This window comes from Bombus huntii, unplaced genomic scaffold (genome assembly GCF_024542735.1).
Source record: "Bombus huntii isolate Logan2020A unplaced genomic scaffold, iyBomHunt1.1 ctg00000133.1, whole genome shotgun sequence".
In the NCBI taxonomy this organism is placed as follows: domain Eukaryota; kingdom Metazoa; phylum Arthropoda; class Insecta; order Hymenoptera; family Apidae; genus Bombus; species Bombus huntii.
In genome coordinates this window covers 87501-107500 of record NW_026099381.1, presented here as the reverse complement: position 1 = coordinate 107500, position 20000 = coordinate 87501, and the positions used below count along the sequence as shown (strand labels likewise).

Sequence of the window (20000 nt, the reverse complement as noted above, 5' to 3'; positions counted from 1 at the left end):
CTCAAAGAGAAAAAAAATTCGAATAGAAGGAGAACACTCTCTATTCGATATACAATATATATGTATGTATGTATGTACGAGCGTTTTATGCATCTCGCCAAAGTGCCAAACTTCGTTCGTCGTATCATGTTCGAGCTAAGACTCACGCAAGACATCCGTGTAACGATCGTCCGGTTTTTAACGTCCGTCCTCTTTTTCTCCTACAGCCGTTTCTCTTCTCTCGACGATTCCAGCGGTTCCCGGTACGGGAACTCACGCAAGTGAAAAAGCGAGCGAGACGTACCGTCGGGTGGGTGTGTGTGTTCGGGGACTGGACGACCGGCGCGACGTTAGGATGCGCGGTCCAGCGATAGACGACGAAGAGGCATGGGATGACCAACACTCTCTTTTCTCTATTCTCGAAGCGTCGAATTGCCATAAAAAAAAAATCACACGCGCGCACGACATAGTCGTACGCGCGTGTATACCTCGTCTCTCTCAAAGTTTTTTTCTCGAGCCTCGCCAAAGGGGATCGTCTTCTTCCTCGTCTACGATCTCTCCGACGACGACGACCGTACGAACAACTTCGTAACGGACTCACATGCGCATCTTCCTCGGGTACAGAAACGCTGCGGAAAACACCTCGAGCTTGTAGTTACAGCAGCACCCGTGTATAGCCGATCTTAGACACACGCTAGTTCGCACACGCGTTACATATATAATATGTAAGATTTCCGACGAACGTGGCTTTTCGGGAGCCAGGCGCGCGGGCAGAGAGATACACGACGACGGGGAAAATTCGTCCCGATACGAGTACGTGTACTCTCCGATCTCCGCGCGACGCTGGGGATCATACCTCCCTAAGTCGTCAGAGCGCTCGAAGAAATCTCGCGTGTGCGTTCCCGGATCTACGGCTGATACTTTCGGGGCTTGTAAAAAAGCACAGAGCGTGTAAAACGCAACGACGACCCATCGATGCGACGGTCCTCGTTGTTGTCAGTCGCTTTCGCGAAGAGACGGAGTGGGCATTCGATCCCTGGGGCTGTACGAGAGTCTTAAGAAAAGACGGTAGATTATGGCAAAGTTTCGCACGCCATCGAGTTTAGGTTTTTTTTTTTGGTTCTCTCTTCTCTCCTCTCTCGACCGAGTTCCCATATTTGCTTTCTCTCTCAGTCTCGCCAAATATAATATTCTTTTAAGACGACGTCGGGGGCGCGGACCTTCGTGCGTCGAACACCGGCAAACGTAGCATATATCGCCTGATATGAAAAAAAAAATCGGTCACGAGGAGAACACTACGAGTATATACGTTCGATAACCGATACACGAAGCGGTGCATAAGCGGGCGGTCGCCCTCGTAAGGACGACTCACGACGCCGCGAGCACTCACGCAGGTCCGTGACCGGTTCTCTCCGCTCTTATTCGTATCCCTTCGTATACCTTCGTCCGACTCTGAAACGTTCTCTTATAATTTTTAAGAAGAACGACGGCGGGTTGTCAAGGCAAGAAGGGACAGAGAGAGACAGAGGTAGAGTTTCGTAGTCTCCCGTGAACACGATAGATTATATATCGAGCATGCGTACGACTTGCACGGTCTCTGCACGACCGCGACGAACGCCGACGAGCGTCCAACAATCGCTCGTACGTCGCGTATGTTCTCTCCGTCCGCTCTTATTCGTATCCTCGTTCTTGTACCTTCGTCCGACTCTGAAACGTTCTCTTATATAAAGAAGAACGACGGCGGGTTGTTAAGGCAAGAAGGGACAGAGAGAGACAGATACGGAGAGTAACGATACGCAACGCAAGCAGTCTTAGGTTTACGTGAGCAACCCTCAGCCAGGCGTGGTCCAGGAATTGTATCCGTGGACCGCAATGTGCGTTCGAAATGTCGATGTTCATGTGTCCTGCAGTTCACACGTTGACGCGCAATTAGCTGCGTTCTTCATCGACCCACGAGCCAAGTGATCCACCGTTCAGGGTAATCTTTTATAAATTTACAACAGTTCAATACTCAAATGTACTCTTCTCGGTTCTAGCGAAGCCGAGTTCCGTCACGTTCGACCAACGGGAATCGAACGCGCAGAAGTCGCCATAGGATTGACGACACAAAAACGTTCGAAAAAAAAAGAAAACGACGAACGCGCGAAGATACGCGCGTTCGCCGGCCGGGCGTAAAGTACATTATGATATATAACAACCATCGAGATCGAAGCTCCGTTCGTCAGGAAACGACGGGGATATATACACCCGATTCTGAATCCTCTGTACAGCACACGATCTCGCGAACGAGTAAGCACGGTGGCTAGCCCATGTTATATATGTGTTTGATTCTACTCTCTCGTCCAATTATTCAAGAAACAGCGCGCGTGCATCTCTCCATCGTTCGGGTGATAGTAAAGATTCGATGGGATTCGCGCGGCCGTCCGCCTCGAGCGGTCTTTCGTCCCAATATCCAGAAGCAGAGTTTGAAAAACTCTAGCGACGGCACGGGTGTCCGACTCACGACATCGAGGTTTCGAAGCCGGCGATCCCCTCCGAACGGATGGCGACCACGCGACCGACTGAAAGCATGAAAAATCGACGAAAGATAGAACACATCTCCGTTCGGGTGGTGTTTTTTCTTTAAAAAAAAAAAAAAAACAAAAATTCGATGGGACTCGCAGCCATCGTCCTCGCGCGGTCTTTCGTCCCGATATCCAGAAGCAGAGTTTGAAAAACTCTAGCGACGGCACGGGTGTCCGACTCACGACAACGAGGATAGACAGCCGGTCCCCTCCGAACGGGTTATGCGACGATAAACTCGATGAAACTTTAGTCTCGTTCAGGTAGTGTGTGTCTTGTAAATCAAAAATTCGATGGGACACGCATCCATCGTCCTCGCGCGGTCTTTCGTCCCAACATCCAGAAGCAGAGTTTGAAAAACTCTAGCGACGGCACGGGTGTCCGACTCACGACAACGAGGATAGACAGCCGGTCCCCTCTGAACGGTATATTATATATGAGATGATAGACGACAAACTGGATGAAACTTTAAGTCTCGTTCAGGTAGTGTGTAAATCAAAAATTCGATGGGACTCGCATCCGTCGTCCTCGCGCGGTCTTTCGTCCCGATATCCAGAAGCAGAGTTTGAAAAACTCTAGCGACGGCACGGGTGTCCGACTCACGACAACGAGGAAAGACAGCCGGTCCCCTCTGAACGGTATATTATATGAAACTTTAAGTCTCGTTCAGGTAGTGTGTAAGTCAAAAATTCGATGGGACTCGCATCCGTCGTCCTCGCGCGGTCTTTCGTCCCGATATCCAGAAGCAGAGTTTGAAAAACTCTAGCGACGGCACGGGTGTCCGACTCACGACAACGAGGATAGACAGCCGGTCCCCTCTGAACGGTATATAATATACATTATGCGACGGTAGACGATCAACTAGACGAAACTTTAGTCTCGTTCAGGTGGTGTAAAAAAAATTCGATGGGATACGCACGCACGGCTGTCGTCGTCCTCGAGCGGTCTTTCGTCCCAATATCCAGAAGCAGAGTTTGAAAAACTCTAGCGACGGCACGGGTGTCCGACTCACGACATCGAGGCTTCGAAGCCGGCGGCGTTCCCCTCTGAACGAACTTCGGCTAGACTAGTTACGAATCGTTGCTACACATCGTCTTCATCGTCGTCGTCGTCGACATCGACATCATCATCATCATCATATCATCATCATCATCATCATCGGTCATCGTCGCATAGCGGGCCAACATCCACGCGATGCGTCTTCGTTCTAGGTTACCCGATCCACGAGTATGTTACACGTGGTTTCGTTATTTCGAACGAAACGACATACGAAGAGCACACGCCCTTTGGGTAGGAAGCACGTTTCGAGAACGACGAGAGTTTCGATGAAAGAGACGAGAGAAGTCGACGCAGAAGGTATCCATGGATCTTCGAAGAGAACCTTCGAAGATGTATATCGGTATCCTTTCGCTCTGCGCGACTCGCTACAAGTTCTTTCGCTCTCGTCGACTCGTTCTAGACGCTTCGTTCGATCCCAAAGAGGAGTCTTCGATATGTCCCGTTGCTAGGAGGAGAACAAACGCAACACAGACCACGAAACATAGAAGAGAATAGGCGAGCATGATCACTCCGACACGAGGCACTTTAGAGATTTTCTTATTAGTTTGCATGGACTTTTATATTTCGTTTGTACGGTTTCCACGATGCAAATACGAAATACGAGATCGTGACGGCGGGTCTTTCTGTGTACGGCCTCTCGCAGGCGCCACGACTGCATTTCTCTTTACACCTGGTTTCCATCGTAATTTTTTCGTTTGATATCGAGCCTTAACTTTTGTTGGCTCTTTCGAAGCTAGAGTTCCCTTTTATTAGAATTTCATATATATATATATATATTATATGTTATATGTTTTATTCGGAGACGGCGGGTCTTTCTGTTTACGACCTCACGCAGGCGCCTCGAATAAGTTTCATTCGCATTTCGTTTTTATACTTGTATATATATATCTCTTCATCCCGATGATCGAGAGAGAGTGCCACCTTCTCTTCGTATAATTCCGTAGCTGGAGGGTCGTCTCCTCCTTAAGAATATTTCTATTCGTGCCAACGGAGGTTGCCAAGCTCCCTGGCGTTTTCGTTTGTTAAAGTATATAGCTTGTTAATACGTCGTATATACTTTCGTCGATACAGGAGGAGTACGGCTCCTTACCGACCATTGTGATATATATTTCATAGTTTTTATATGTGTTCAAGTCAAATTCTTTTGGTATCGTATCGTTAATGATCCTTCCGCAGGTTCACCTACGGAAACCTTGTTACGACTTTTACTTCCTCTAAATGATCAAGTTTGGTCATCTTCCCGGTAACATCGGCAATGCTTATCACATTGGCCGCGCACCAGTCCGAAGACCTCACTAAATCATTCAATCGGTAGTAGCGACGGGCGGTGTGTACAAAGGGCAGGGACGTAATCAACGCGAGCTTATGACTCGCGCTTACTGGGAATTCCTCGTTCATGGGGAATAATTGCAAGCCCCAATCCCTAGCACGAAGGAGGTTCAGCGGGTTACCCGGGCCTTTCGGCCAGGGAAAACACGCTGATTCCTTCAGTGTAGCGCGCGTGCGGCCCAGAACATCTAAGGGCATCACAGACCTGTTATTGCTCAATCTCGTGCGGCTAGAAGCCGCCTGTTCCTCTAAGAAGATTTGTTTGTACGTTGGTAGTAAAAACCCACCGACCGAAGCCGGGGGCCTTCGAGATACCATAAGTTACGTCTATTTAGCAGGCTAGAGTCTCGTTCGTTATCGGAATTAACCAGACAAATCGCTCCACCAACTAAGAACGGCCATGCACCACCACCCACCGAATCAAGAAAGAGCTATCAATCTGTCAATCCTTCCGGTGTCCGGGCCTGGTGAGGTTTCCCGTGTTGAGTCAAATTAAGCCGCAGGCTCCACTCCTGGTGGTGCCCTTCCGTCAATTCCTTTAAGTTTCAGCTTTGCAACCATACTTCCCCCGGAACCCAAAAGCTTTGGTTTCCCGGAAGCTGCCCGCCGAGTCATCGGAGGAACTTCGGCGGATCGCTGGCTGGCATCGTTTATGGTTAGAACTAGGGCGGTATCTGATCGCCTTCGAACCTCTAACTTTCGTTCTTGATTAATGAAAACATTTTTGGCAAATGCTTTCGCTTCTGTCCGTCTTGCGACGATCCAAGAATTTCACCTCTAACGTCGCAATACGAATGCCCCCATCTGTCCCTATTAATCATTACCTCGGGGCTCCGAAAACCAACAAAATAGAACCGAGGTCCTATTCCATTATTCCATGCACACAGTATTCAGGCGAAGGTAGCCTGCTTTAAGCACTCTAATTTGTTCAAAGTAAACGTATCGGCCCACCTCGACACTCAGTGAAGAGCACCGCGATGGGATATTAGTTGGACCGCCCGCGAGGAGCTAAGCCCACCGATAGGACGTACCACATAATGCCAGTTAAACACCGCGAGCGGTGAACCGACACTGTGACACACAGATTCAACTACGAGCTTTTTAACCGCAACAACTTTAATATACGCTATTGGAGCTGGAATTACCGCGGCTGCTGGCACCAGACTTGCCCTCCAATTGGTCCTCGTTAAAGGATTTAAAGTGTACTCATTCCGATTACGGGGCCTCGGATGAGTCCCGTATCGTTATTTTTCGTCACTACCTCCCCGTGCCGGGAGTGGGTAATTTGCGCGCCTGCTGCCTTCCTTGGATGTGGTAGCTGTTTCTCAGGCTCCCTCTCCGGAATCGAACCCTGATTCCCCGTTACCCGTTACAACCATGGTAGGCGCAGAACCTACCATCGACAGTTGATAAGGCAGACATTTGAAAGATGCGTCGCCGGTGCTAGATGACCATGCGATCAGCACAAAGTTATTCAGAGTCACCAAAACAAACGATGGACGGACAGACGAGCCATCCGCCACCGATTGGTTTTGATCTAATAAAAGCATTCCTACCATCTCTGGTCGGAATCTGTTTGCATGTATTAGCTCTAGAATTACCACAGTTATCCAAGTAAATGTAGGTATGATCTAAGAAACCATAACTGATTTAATGAGCCATTCGCGGTTTCACCTTAATGCGGCATGTACTGAGACATGCATGGCTTAATCTTTGAGACAAGCATATGACTACTGGCAGGATCAACCAGGGATCTTATTCGTATAACAATTCTTATAAATTTCGTTTAAGTTCTCTTCGTGTCGTAGGTGGGACGTAAGCACCGTACGACGAGACTTTTCGTTCTTAAGATAGATATATCTATAAAATATATCTCCTAGCGACGTTCGAGATACACCCATAGTTCAGTAATAATCTTCGAACGCCGCTCGCAGCCACTTTGTAATTCTCAACTCCACCTCCTCTCTTCTCTCTCTCTCTTTCTCATAGTCTTATATAAAATGTTTAGAATCGTACTTCTAAAGGAACATTTCCATAATGCTGTCTTCGTGTAAAAAGACTTATTAGAATATCTTAGCGGTAAAGCACGTATACGCACCTCACGCTGAACGAACAAGCGCGTATCCCAGTGCGTCGCGCTGGACATACCGTAAGAATATTCTTTCAATCGGTAGAACATTTTCGGCAGAAGACATACTACGCAAAGATAGTACGCTCCTACCGCCTCATCGGATACTTCTGCGAAAGCAGAAGTTTTTATAGAAAGCAGACGGTTATACTCTTTTGAATGAATCGATGCTCAGTTAGTACAAGCACACACGCATCTAACAATTTTTGTTAGAATACGTACACACAGGTCACCAGCTTCCCGACTCAGGGGAACCTTGCCACGATATTTGGTCATTACGTCCAGGACAGCGACCCGCGGCGCAGCAGTGTAGAGAAAAAACCAGAACGAGAACGGAGGAACAGTCGAGAAATAGCGTAAAATACACTAAGACTCGAGGAGCGGTGACTGAATTCTCAACCGAGGCCGTAGAATAGCCACGCGCTCAACGCTGTTCCGACCGAACCGTCCGGCTCGACGTCTCTCTTATAGATACGAAAGCGCCAGCCGGAAGGCCGGCGCCGGCCGGGCTAGCGGCCGCGCGCTTACGGTGCAAAACCTCCGTAGCAACGTACCGTTCGGAAGGGACGCTGGAACTTAGTCTCGCGAACGCTCGATCACTACTATACAAAGCCAATATCCAACCATCGAAATACATTACCAGACGTTTTATTAACATAATAGAAATGCATTTTTACCAAAAAATTAATTTTTTTTTTCACCGAAAAATTGCATCAGTAAACATACTCTTTTATCGAATACGGACAAAAAATAAGTTTATAATCAATTACAATACGTTAAAATAAGTAGAAATATGCAAAAAAATATATACCTTGTAACGTTAATTAACGAAAAAATTAGAAAAATATCCCAGTCGTGTCAGTTCGACGAACGCTAATTTTTTGAAAAAATCGATAAAAATGTTTAATCCCGACGTATCTAATAGAGATAGAACGATTCCCGTAAAAAAATTTATACCTTGTAACGCTTTTTAACGAATAAACTCGAAAAAACTTTTTCGCCCTCGGAATTTTTCTAAGTCCCAACGTACCGGCTCGGAATTTTTCTATGTTCCAACGACCGGTCGTGTCGGTCCAAACGTTTTTATATCCGTCTGCCGACGATATAAACGCTTAATCCCGACGTATTTTATCGAGTTATAACGATTTCTTGAAAAATATTCGTACGTTATAACGCTTTTTAACGAATTAATCGAAAAAGAGTGTTCGGTCCGAAAATTTTCTAAGTACGAACGACCGGCCGCATAGGTCCGTTTTTAAAAATCGTTCTCGGACGGAAATAAACCATTAATCCCGACGTATTTCGTCGAGTTACGTCGATTTATGCAAAAAAATTCATACCTTGTAACGCTTTTTAACGAATAAACTCGAAAAAACTTTTTCGCCCTCGGAATTTTTCTAAGTCCCAACGTACCGGCTCGGAATTTTTCTATGTTCCAACGACCGGTCGTGTCGGTCCAAACGTTTTTATATCCGTCTGCCGACGATATAAACGCTTAATCCCGACGTATTTTATCGAGTTATAACGATTTCTTGAAAAATATTCGTACGTTATAACGCTTTTTAACGAATTAATCGAAAAAGAGTGTTCGGTCCGAAAATTTTCTAAGTACGAACGACCGGCCGCATAGGTCCGTTTTTAAAAATCGTTCTCGGACGGAAATAAACCATTAATCCCGACGTATTTCGTCGAGTTACGTCGATTTATGCAAAAAAATTCATACCTTGTAACGCTTTTTAACGAATAAACTCGAAAAAACTTTTTCGCCCTCGGAATTTTTCTAAGTCCCAACGTACCGGCTCGGAATTTTTCTATGTTCCAACGACCGGTCGTGTCGGTCCAAACGTTTTTATATCCGTCTGCCGACGATATAAACGCTTAATCCCGACGTATTTTATCGAGTTATAACGATTTCTTGAAAAATATTCGTACGTTATAACGCTTTTTAACGAATTAATCGAAAAAGAGTGTTCGGTCCGAAAATTTTCTAAGTACGAACGACCGGCCGCATAGGTCCGTTTTTAAAAATCGTTCTCGGACGGAAATAAACCATTAATCCCGACGTATTTCGTCGAGTTACGTCGATTTATGCAAAAAAATTCATACCTTGTAACGCTTTTTAACGAATAAACTCGAAAAAACTTTTTCGCCCTCGGAATTTTTCTAAGTCCCAACGTACCGGCTCGGAATTTTTCTATGTTCCAACGACCGGTCGTGTCGGTCCAAACGTTTTTATATCCGTCTGCCGACGATATAAACGCTTAATCCCGACGTATTTTATCGAGTTATAACGATTTCTTGAAAAATATTCGTACGTTATAACGCTTTTTAACGAATTAATCGAAAAAGAGTGTTCGGTCCGAAAATTTTCTAAGTACGAACGACCGGCCGCATAGGTCCGTTTTTAAAAATCGTTCTCGGACGGAAATAAACCATTAATCCCGACGTATTTCGTCGAGTTACGTCGATTTATGCAAAAAAATTCATACCTTGTAACGCTTTTTAACGAATAAACTCGAAAAAACTTTTTCGCCCTCGGAATTTTTCTAAGTCCCAACGTACCGGCTCGGAATTTTTCTATGTTCCAACGACCGGTCGTGTCGGTCCAAACGTTTTTATATCCGTCTGCCGACGATATAAACGCTTAATCCCGACGTATTTTATCGAGTTATAACGATTTCTTGAAAAATATTCGTACGTTATAACGCTTTTTAACGAATTAATCGAAAAAGAGTGTTCGGTCCGAAAATTTTCTAAGTACGAACGACCGGCCGCATAGGTCCGTTTTTAAAAATCGTTCTCGGACGGAAATAAACCATTAATCCCGACGTATTTCGTCGAGTTACGTCGATTTATGCAAAAAAATTCATACCTTGTAACGCTTTTTAACGAATAAACTCGAAAAAACTTTTTCGCCCTCGGAATTTTTCTAAGTCCCAACGTACCGGCTCGGAATTTTTCTATGTTCCAACGACCGGTCGTGTCGGTCCAAACGTTTTTATATCCGTCTGCCGACGATATAAACGCTTAATCCCGACGTATTTTATCGAGTTATAACGATTTCTTGAAAAATATTCGTACGTTATAACGCTTTTTAACGAATTAATCGAAAAAGAGTGTTCGGTCCGAAAATTTTCTAAGTACGAACGACCGGCCGCATAGGTCCGTTTTTAAAAATCGTTCTCGGACGGAAATAAACCATTAATCCCGACGTATTTCGTCGAGTTACGTCGATTTATGCAAAAAAATTCATACCTTGTAACGCTTTTTAACGAATAAACTCGAAAAAACTTTTTCGCCCTCGGAATTTTTCTAAGTCCCAACGTACCGGCTCGGAATTTTTCTATGTTCCAACGACCGGTCGTGTCGGTCCAAACGTTTTTATATCCGTCTGCCGACGATATAAACGCTTAATCCCGACGTATTTTATCGAGTTATAACGATTTCTTGAAAAATATTCGTACGTTATAACGCTTTTTAACGAATTAATCGAAAAAGAGTGTTCGGTCCGAAAATTTTCTAAGTACGAACGACCGGCCGCATAGGTCCGTTTTTAAAAATCGTTCTCGGACGGAAATAAACCATTAATCCCGACGTATTTCGTCGAGTTACGTCGATTTATGCAAAAAAATTCATACCTTGTAACGCTTTTTAACGAATAAACTCGAAAAAACTTTTTCGCCCTCGGAATTTTTCTAAGTCCCAACGTACCGGCTCGGAATTTTTCTATGTTCCAACGACCGGTCGTGTCGGTCCAAACGTTTTTATATCCGTCTGCCGACGATATAAACGCTTAATCCCGACGTATTTTATCGAGTTATAACGATTTCTTGAAAAATATTCGTACGTTATAACGCTTTTTAACGAATTAATCGAAAAAGAGTGTTCGGTCCGAAAATTTTCTAAGTACGAACGACCGGCCGCATAGGTCCGTTTTTAAAAATCGTTCTCGGACGGAAATAAACCATTAATCCCGACGTATTTCGTCGAGTTACGTCGATTTATGCAAAAAAATTCATACCTTGTAACGCTTTTTAACGAATAAACTCGAAAAAACTTTTTCGCCCTCGGAATTTTTCTAAGTCCCAACGTACCGGCTCGGAATTTTTCTATGTTCCAACGACCGGTCGTGTCGGTCCAAACGTTTTTATATCCGTCTGCCGACGATATAAACGCTTAATCCCGACGTATTTTATCGAGTTATAACGATTTCTTGAAAAATATTCGTACGTTATAACGCTTTTTAACGAATTAATCGAAAAAGAGTGTTCGGTCCGAAAATTTTCTAAGTACGAACGACCGGCCGCATAGGTCCGTTTTTAAAAATCGTTCTCGGACGGAAATAAACCATTAATCCCGACGTATTTCGTCGAGTTACGTCGATTTATGCAAAAAAATTCATACCTTGTAACGCTTTTTAACGAATAAACTCGAAAAAACTTTTTCGCCCTCGGAATTTTTCTAAGTCCCAACGTACCGGCTCGGAATTTTTCTATGTTCCAACGACCGGTCGTGTCGGTCCAAACGTTTTTATATCCGTCTGCCGACGATATAAACGCTTAATCCCGACGTATTTTATCGAGTTATAACGATTTCTTGAAAAATATTCGTACGTTATAACGCTTTTTAACGAATTAATCGAAAAAGAGTGTTCGGTCCGAAAATTTTCTAAGTACGAACGACCGGCCGCATAGGTCCGTTTTTAAAAATCGTTCTCGGACGGAAATAAACCATTAATCCCGACGTATTTCGTCGAGTTACGTCGATTTATGCAAAAAAATTCATACCTTGTAACGCTTTTTAACGAATAAACTCGAAAAAACTTTTTCGCCCTCGGAATTTTTCTAAGTCCCAACGTACCGGCTCGGAATTTTTCTATGTTCCAACGACCGGTCGTGTCGGTCCAAACGTTTTTATATCCGTCTGCCGACGATATAAACGCTTAATCCCGACGTATTTTATCGAGTTATAACGATTTCTTGAAAAATATTCGTACGTTATAACGCTTTTTAACGAATTAATCGAAAAAGAGTGTTCGGTCCGAAAATTTTCTAAGTACGAACGACCGGCCGCATAGGTCCGTTTTTAAAAATCGTTCTCGGACGGAAATAAACCATTAATCCCGACGTATTTCGTCGAGTTACGTCGATTTATGCAAAAAAATTCATACCTTGTAACGCTTTTTAACGAATAAACTCGAAAAAACTTTTTCGCCCTCGGAATTTTTCTAAGTCCCAACGTACCGGCTCGGAATTTTTCTATGTTCCAACGACCGGTCGTGTCGGTCCAAACGTTTTTATATCCGTCTGCCGACGATATAAACGCTTAATCCCGACGTATTTTATCGAGTTATAACGATTTCTTGAAAAATATTCGTACGTTATAACGCTTTTTAACGAATTAATCGAAAAAGAGTGTTCGGTCCGAAAATTTTCTAAGTACGAACGACCGGCCGCATAGGTCCGTTTTTAAAAATCGTTCTCGGACGGAAATAAACCATTAATCCCGACGTATTTCGTCGAGTTACGTCGATTTATGCAAAAAAATTCATACCTTGTAACGCTTTTTAACGAATAAACTCGAAAAAACTTTTTCGCCCTCGGAATTTTTCTAAGTCCCAACGTACCGGCTCGGAATTTTTCTATGTTCCAACGACCGGTCGTGTCGGTCCAAACGTTTTTATATCCGTCTGCCGACGATATAAACGCTTAATCCCGACGTATTTTATCGAGTTATAACGATTTCTTGAAAAATATTCGTACGTTATAACGCTTTTTAACGAATTAATCGAAAAAGAGTGTTCGGTCCGAAAATTTTCTAAGTACGAACGACCGGCCGCATAGGTCCGTTTTTAAAAATCGTTCTCGGACGGAAATAAACCACTAATCCCGACGTATTTCGTCGAGTTACGTCGATTTATGCAAAAAAATTCATACCTTGTAACGCTTTTTAACGAATAAACTCGAAAAAACTTTTTCGCCCTCGGAATTTTTCTAAGTCCCAACGTACCGGCTCGGAATTTTTCTATGTTCCAACGACCGGTCGTGTCGGTCCAAACGTTTTTATATCCGTCTGCCGACGATATAAACGCTTAATCCCGACGTATTTTATCGAGTTATAACGATTTCTTGAAAAATATTCGTACGTTATAACGCTTTTTAACGAATTAATCGAAAAAGAGTGTTCGGTCCGAAAATTTTCTAAGTACGAACGACCGGCCGCATAGGTCCGTTTTTAAAAATCGTTCTCGGACGGAAATAAACCATTAATCCCGACGTATTTCGTCGAGTTACGTCGATTTATGCAAAAAAATTCATACCTTGTAACGCTTTTTAACGAATAAACTCGAAAAAACTTTTTCGCCCTCGGAATTTTTCTAAGTCCCAACGTACCGGCTCGGAATTTTTCTATGTTCCAACGACCGGTCGTGTCGGTCCAAACGTTTTTATATCCGTCTGCCGACGATATAAACGCTTAATCCCGACGTATTTTATCGAGTTATAACGATTTCTTGAAAAATATTCGTACGTTATAACGCTTTTTAACGAATTAATCGAAAAAGAGTGTTCGGTCCGAAAATTTTCTAAGTACGAACGACCGGCCGCATAGGTCCGTTTTTAAAAATCGTTCTCGGACGGAAATAAACCATTAATCCCGACGTATTTCGTCGAGTTACGTCGATTTATGCAAAAAAATTCATACCTTGTAACGCTTTTTAACGAATAAACTCGAAAAAACTTTTTCGCCCTCGGAATTTTTCTAAGTCCCAACGTACCGGCTCGGAATTTTTCTATGTTCCAACGACCGGTCGTGTCGGTCCAAACGTTTTTATATCCGTCTGCCGACGATATAAACGCTTAATCCCGACGTATTTTATCGAGTTATAACGATTTCTTGAAAAATATTCGTACGTTATAACGCTTTTTAACGAATTAATCGAAAAAGAGTGTTCGGTCCGAAAATTTTCTAAGTACGAACGACCGGCCGCATAGGTCCGTTTTTAAAAATCGTTCTCGGACGGAAATAAACCATTAATCCCGACGTATTTCGTCGAGTTACGTCGATTTATGCAAAAAAATTCATACCTTGTAACGCTTTTTAACGAATAAACTCGAAAAAACTTTTTCGCCCTCGGAATTTTTCTAAGTCCCAACGTACCGGCTCGGAATTTTTCTATGTTCCAACGACCGGTCGTGTCGGTCCAAACGTTTTTATATCCGTCTGCCGACGATATAAACGCTTAATCCCGACGTATTTTATCGAGTTATAACGATTTCTTGAAAAATATTCGTACGTTATAACGCTTTTTAACGAATTAATCGAAAAAGAGTGTTCGGTCCGAAAATTTTCTAAGTACGAACGACCGGCCGCATAGGTCCGTTTTTAAAAATCGTTCTCGGACGGAAATAAACCATTAATCCCGACGTATTTCGTCGAGTTACGTCGATTTATGCAAAAAAATTCATACCTTGTAACGCTTTTTAACGAATAAACTCGAAAAAACTTTTTCGCCCTCGGAATTTTTCTAAGTCCCAACGTACCGGCTCGGAATTTTTCTATGTTCCAACGACCGGTCGTGTCGGTCCAAACGTTTTTATATCCGTCTGCCGACGATATAAACGCTTAATCCCGACGTATTTTATCGAGTTATAACGATTTCTTGAAAAATATTCGTACGTTATAACGCTTTTTAACGAATTAATCGAAAAAGAGTGTTCGGTCCGAAAATTTTCTAAGTACGAACGACCGGCCGCATAGGTCCGTTTTTAAAAATCGTTCTCGGACGGAAATAAACCATTAATCCCGACGTATTTCGTCGAGTTACGTCGATTTATGCAAAAAAATTCATACCTTGTAACGCTTTTTAACGAATAAACTCGAAAAAACTTTTTCGCCCTCGGAATTTTTCTAAGTCCCAACGTACCGGCTCGGAATTTTTCTATGTTCCAACGACCGGTCGTGTCGGTCCAAACGTTTTTATATCCGTCTGCCGACGATATAAACGCTTAATCCCGACGTATTTTATCGAGTTATAACGATTTCTTGAAAAATATTCGTACGTTATAACGCTTTTTAACGAATTAATCGAAAAAGAGTGTTCGGTCCGAAAATTTTCTAAGTACGAACGACCGGCCGCATAGGTCCGTTTTTAAAAATCGTTCTCGGACGGAAATAAACCATTAATCCCGACGTATTTCGTCGAGTTACGTCGATTTATGCAAAAAAATTCATACCTTGTAACGCTTTTTAACGAATAAACTCGAAAAAACTTTTTCGCCCTCGGAATTTTTCTAAGTCCCAACGTACCGGCTCGGAATTTTTCTATGTTCCAACGACCGGTCGTGTCGGTCCAAACGTTTTTATATCCGTCTGCCGACGATATAAACGCTTAATCCCGACGTATTTTATCGAGTTATAACGATTTCTTGAAAAATATTCGTACGTTATAACGCTTTTTAACGAATTAATCGAAAAAGAGTGTTCGGTCCGAAAATTTTCTAAGTACGAACGACCGGCCGCATAGGTCCGTTTTTAAAAATCGTTCTCGGACGGAAATAAACCATTAATCCCGACGTATTTCGTCGAGTTACGTCGATTTATGCAAAAAAATTCATACCTTGTAACGCTTTTTAACGAATAAACTCGAAAAAACTTTTTCGCCCTCGGAATTTTTCTAAGTCCCAACGTACCGGCTCGGAATTTTTCTATGTTCCAACGACCGGTCGTGTCGGTCCAAACGTTTTTATATCCGTCTGCCGACGATATAAACGCTTAATCCCGACGTATTTTATCGAGTTATAACGATTTCTTGAAAAATATTCGTACGTTATAACGCTTTTTAACGAATTAATCGAAAAAGAGTGTTCGGTCCGAAAATTTTCTAAGTACGAACGACCGGCCGCATAGGTCCGTTTTTAAAAATCGTTCTCGGACGGAAATAAACCATTAATCCCGACGTATTTCGTCGAGTTACGTCGATTTATGCAAAAAAATTCATACCTTGTAACGCTTTTTAACGAATAAACTCGAAAAAACTTTTTCGCCCTCGGAATTTTTCTAAGTCCCAACGTACCGGCTCGGAATTTTTCTATGTTCCAACGACCGGTCGTGTCGGTCCAAACGTTTTTATATCCGTCTGCCGACGATATAAACGCTTAATCCCGACGTATTTTATCGAGTTATAACGATTTCTTGAAAAATATTCGTACGTTATAACGCTTTTTAACGAATTAATCGAAAAAGAGTGTTCGGTCCGAAAATTTTCTAAGTACGAACGACCGGCCGCATAGGTCCGTTTTTAAAAATCGTTCTCGGACGGAAATAAACCATTAATCCCGACGTATTTCGTCGAGTTACGTCGATTTATGCAAAAAAATTCATACCTTGTAACGCTTTTTAACGAATAAACTCGAAAAAACTTTTTCGCCCTCGGAATTTTTCTAAGTCCCAACGTACCGGCTCGGAATTTTTCTATGTTCCAACGACCGGTCGTGTCGGTCCAAACGTTTTTATATCCGTCTGCCGACGATATAAACGCTTAATCCCGACGTATTTTATCGAGTTATAACGATTTCTTGAAAAATATTCGTACGTTATAACGCTTTTTAACGAATTAATCGAAAAAGAGTGTTCGGTCCGAAAATTTTCTAAGTACGAACGACCGGCCGCATAGGTCCGTTTTTAAAAATCGTTCTCGGACGGAAATAAACCATTAATCCCGACGTATTTCGTCGAGTTACGTCGATTTATGCAAAAAAATTCATACCTTGTAACGCTTTTTAACGAATAAACTCGAAAAAACTTTTTCGCCCTCGGAATTTTTCTAAGTCCCAACGTACCGGCTCGGAATTTTTCTATGTTCCAACGACCGGTCGTGTCGGTCCAAACGTTTTTATATCCGTCTGCCGACGATATAAACGCTTAATCCCGACGTATTTTATCGAGTTATAACGATTTCTTGAAAAATATTCGTACGTTATAACGCTTTTTAACGAATTAATCGAAAAAGAGTGTTCGGTCCGAAAATTTTCTAAGTACGAACGACCGGCCGCATAGGTCCGTTTTTAAAAATCGTTCTCGGACGGAAATAAACCATTAATCCCGACGTATTTCGTCGAGTTACGTCGATTTATGCAAAAAAATTCATACCTTGTAACGCTTTTTAACGAATAAACTCGAAAAAACTTTTTCGCCCTCGGAATTTTTCTAAGTCCCAACGTACCGGCTCGGAATTTTTCTATGTTCCAACGACCGGTCGTGTCGGTCCAAACGTTTTTATATCCGTCTGCCGACGATATAAACGCTTAATCCCGACGTATTTTATCGAGTTATAACGATTTCTTGAAAAATATTCGTACGTTATAACGCTTTTTAACGAATTAATCGAAAAAGAGTGTTCGGTCCGAAAATTTTCTAAGTACGAACGACCGGCCGCATAGGTCCGTTTTTAAAAATCGTTCTCGGACGGAAATAAACCATTAATCCCGACGTATTTCGTCGAGTTACGTCGATTTATGCAAAAAAATTCATACCTTGTAACGCTTTTTAACGAATAAACTCGAAAAAACTTTTTCGCCCTCGGAATTTTTCTAAGTCCCAACGTACCGGCTCGGAATTTTTCTATGTTCCAACGACCGGTCGTGTCGGTCCAAACGTTTTTATATCCGTCTGCCGACGATATAAACGCTTAATCCCGACGTATTTTATCGAGTTATAACGATTTCTTGAAAAATATTCGTACGTTATAACGCTTTTTAACGAATTAATCGAAAAAGAGTGTTCGGTCCGAAAATTTTCTAAGTACGAACGACCGGCCGCATAGGTCCGTTTTTAAAAATCGTTCTCGGACGGAAATAAACCATTAATCCCGACGTATTTCGTCGAGTTACGTCGATTTATGCAAAAAAATTCATACCTTGTAACGCTTTTTAACGAATAAACTCGAAAAAACTTTTTCGCCCTCGGAATTTTTCTAAGTCCCAACGTACCGGCTCGGAATTTTTCTATGTTCCAACGACCGGTCGTGTCGGTCCAAACGTTTTTATATCCGTCTGCCGACGATATAAACGCTTAATCCCGACGTATTTTATCGAGTTATAACGATTTCTTGTAAAATATTCATACCTTCTAACACTTTTTAACGAGTTATTTGGAGGGGATCTTTCGGCCTTTTCGTAGCAGTGCGAAAAAATTCTAAGTTCCAACGTCCCGGTCACGTTGGTCCGGAGGATGAAATTTTTTAAAAAAATAAAGTGAAATTGTTACGTTCGACTAGATTTCGTCGATACGTAACGATTTCACGCAAAATTTCGATACGTTATAACGCTTTTTAGCGAGTTATTTCGAGTTGAACTTTCGGTACTTTCGTAACGGGGCGAAAAAATTCTAAGTTCCAACGTCCCGGTCACGTTGGTCCGCAGGATGAAATTTTTTAAAAAAATAAAGTGAAATCGCTACTTTCGACTAGATTTCGTCGAAACGTAACGATTTCACGCAAAATTTCGATACGTTATAACGCTTTTTGGCGAGTTATTTCGAGTTGAACTTTCGGCCTTTTCGTAGCGGTGCGAAAAAATTCTAAGTTCCAACGTCCCGGTCACGTTGGTCCGGTGGACGAAATTTTTTAAAAAAATAAAGTGAAATCGCTACTTTCGACTAGATTTCGTCGAAACGTAACGATTTCATACAAAAGTTCGATACGTTATAACGCTTTTTGGCGAGTTATTTCGAGTTGAACTTTCGGTACTTTCGTAACGGGGCGAAAAAATTCTAAGTTCCAACGTCCCGGTCACGTTGGTCCGGAGGACGAAATTTTTTAAAAAAATAAAGTGAAATCGTTACGTTCGACTAGATTTCGTCGATACGTAACGATTTCACGCAAAATTTCTATACCTTATAACGCTTTTTCCCGAGTTATTTCGAGTTGAACTTTCGGTACTTTCGTAACGGTGCGAAAAAATTCTAAGTTCCAACGTCCCGGTCACGTTGGTCCGGAGGACGAAATTTTTTAAAAAAATAAAGTGAAATCGCTACTTTCGACTAGATTTCGTCGATACGTAACGATTTCACTGATAATTTCGATGCGTCATAACGCTTTTTCTCGAGTTATTTCGACTCGAACGTTCGAACAGTGGCGAATATTTCAAAGTCCCTGCGACGCAACGATACGCTCTTACGCGTTGCTCGCTCGCTCCGCTCGCTCGAAAAAAAAATAGCCCAACCCAAAACCAATCCCTTTCGCGTTCGTTCTTCGATTTCATCGAAATCTTCGTTCGAACGCTCGGGATCGGTTTTGGGTTGGGCTATATTCGTCCGAGCGAGCGCAGCGAGCGAGCATTTGTCGCGATTATTTTCCTCGTTTTCGTCTCTCTCGTGAAACGGGAAAAAACGTGGAAAACGGGAAAAAAACGGGAAAAAACGGGAAAAAACGCGAAGAAACGGGAAAAAACGCGAAAAAACGTTTAAAAATATTTGAAAAAGCGCGCGCGCGCGCGCGCGCAAGACGAGCTGCGCAGAACGGCGTACCTTAAGAGAGTGTTACCTACTCCGGCGCATACCCGCTGATTCGGAGGTGCGCGCGCAGCGGTAGCACGAGCGGCTAAGTCCAGCGGCGTATTGCTTTTTACTGGCACGCGACAAAGTTGCAGCGGCGTATCGCTTTCTATTCGTGCGTCTCGTTGTTTGATTTAAAGGAAAAAAAAAAATCGCTACGCACGACCATCGGCCGTACGTAGCGAAATTATTTTTTTTAACCGCAGGAGACAAAGTCCCAGCGGCGTATTGCTTTCTGTTTGTACGCGACTAAGTCCAGCGGCGTATTGCTTTTTACTCGCACGCGACTAAGTCCAGCGGCGTATTGCTTTATGCTCGTACGCGACTAAGTCCAGCGGCGTATTGCTTTCTGTTTGTACGCGACTAAGTCCAGCGGCGTATTGCTTTTTAC

At 42.9% G+C, this 20000-nt stretch overlaps 1 long non-coding RNA gene and 2 other non-coding genes across 3 annotated transcripts in view; all 3 read right to left on the bottom strand.

Annotated features, from left to right (window-relative positions):
* Nucleotides 1-5: 5 nt before the first annotated feature.
* LOC126877210 (uncharacterized) overlaps nt 6-20000 on the bottom strand; it is a 29845-nt gene continuing 9850 nt past the window's right edge. The window contains exon 2 of the long non-coding RNA XR_007694832.1: nt 6-40. This is a non-coding gene — a long non-coding RNA (uncharacterized LOC126877210). The remainder of the gene's footprint in view (nt 41-20000) is intronic.
* On the bottom strand, nt 1806-1960 carry LOC126877225 (5.8S ribosomal RNA). The gene has a single exon (XR_007694846.1). It is a non-coding gene; the product is annotated as a 5.8S ribosomal RNA (ribosomal RNA).
* LOC126877219 (small subunit ribosomal RNA) lies at nt 4760-6682 on the bottom strand. Its single transcript, XR_007694840.1, has one exon. It is a non-coding gene; the product is annotated as a small subunit ribosomal RNA (ribosomal RNA).